At 41.2% G+C, this 1,622-nt stretch overlaps 1 protein-coding gene across 1 annotated transcript in view; it reads right to left on the bottom strand.

The window, feature by feature from the left end:
• Window positions 1-1,622, bottom strand: part of GLDC (glycine dehydrogenase (decarboxylating)) — a 90,756-nt gene that overhangs the window by 60,698 nt on the left and 28,436 nt on the right. The window lies entirely within an intron of this gene.

Here is a 1,622-nt window from a genome sequence, read left to right on the forward strand (position 1 = left end):
GGGCATTCAGAGTGTAAACAAAGAATGTTGCCCCCCAGTTCTACTAGGATCAAGCTGTCAGCCACTGTAGTCTACCAGTGGACTAGGGCCAGCACCCCAAAACCTCAGACAGACACGCCATCAATGTGGGCACATTTCCCTATGACAATCCACATGAGAATCTACCCAGAAGGAAGTTAAACTCAAATGTATTCACAAGACAAAGAATGAAAGAAGGCGAGGAGCTGGAGAATAGCTATTAACTAAATGTTAACCAAAGTTAACCATGACCCAGCAACTGTACTTCTGGAAATGTGTCCTCAGAAAATAATCAGAATTTCTGACAAAGATTTATCCTAAAGATGCATAAAAATAATCTAATAACAGTGAAAAATGGGGACAGTGTGTAACAATAGAGGTGAGGTTACGTAAAACTCCCACAATAAAAGCCATAGTTTAGAAAACTCACTAAAGAAATGGGAAATGTTCCCCCAAATATTGTAAAGTAGAAAAAGAAAACAAGCTATAAAACATTAAATAAAACCTGAGAAGAAATTCATCATAAAAGAGAGTGATACTTATTTACACGTTACATTACAGATTGCTAGGCATTCTCCCTGTTAACCATGATAACAGAAACCCAGTATGTAGAGGGCAACAATGTGCCCATCTGAAAAAACTGCATTTCCCCAGGTGACTTGTAGGTACGGGTAGTCAATGAAACATAAGTAAGTTGCTAAGTAGGGGCTTCCAAAATACTACTGGCTTATTTTGCTAAAAGTGCCCTTTACTTCTTCCTGAATGCAGACATGATGGCTAGAGCTCCAGCAAGTCATCTTGTGATCAGGAGGACTGTAGACAGGGGCCATTGCCTACCATTGCAGTAAACAAAGAATGTTGCCTGCCATTCCAGTTCTGCAAGGATAAAGCCACTCGGCACTGTAGCTGCCCACTGATGGTGTACCCTGATAGTTCAGGATGGAGAAAAACAGGAAGTATTATACGCTTTGGAGATACCTAAGATAGTTAAGAAGCACTTCTAAGGAATAATTTCAATGAGCCCAGATTCTTGCATCTTCCCATACACTAAAAAGCATTAACATCATTAACCTGAGATGTCTGTTCTTTGTGATTTGCAGTAATCTTTTGATGTTGGACTACATGGGATTTTCTTCCCCCAGCAAAAAGTTCCTACATATTCTGGCTCCTCCCTGACCTCTTGGCAGCAGTTCCTCAGAGCTGTATGAAAGACTGTCTCTGGGACTATTGTTCTCAGTAAGATCCCTGGATAAAACTTAACTTGCAACTTTCAGGTTGTATCCTTTTCTTCCATCTACAGGATGAAAGCCTCACACTGAAGATGAGGCAGAGAGGTGGGTATCAGTCCGTGATGCTACCTCAGAGCTGCTGCAGCATCCCTGAGCAACACTATGTATGTGATGAGCAAAACATCTTTAAGAACATAATGTTAAACAATGAACAGCAGTGGCTTTTTAAAGGCACTATATTTTGTATCTTTTATTATCTCAACTAACTTGTATAATGATACTGATGTAATATATCTCATACACGTGTGTGTGTGGGGGGGGGGGGCAGGGGAAGCCCCACCCACACAGCGGTGGTGAGACTGGCCAATGTCCCTT

This window comes from Bison bison, unplaced genomic scaffold (assembly GCF_000754665.1).
Source record: "Bison bison bison isolate TAMUID 2011002044 unplaced genomic scaffold, Bison_UMD1.0 scf7180017864376, whole genome shotgun sequence".
NCBI lineage: Eukaryota > Metazoa > Chordata > Mammalia > Artiodactyla > Bovidae > Bison > Bison bison.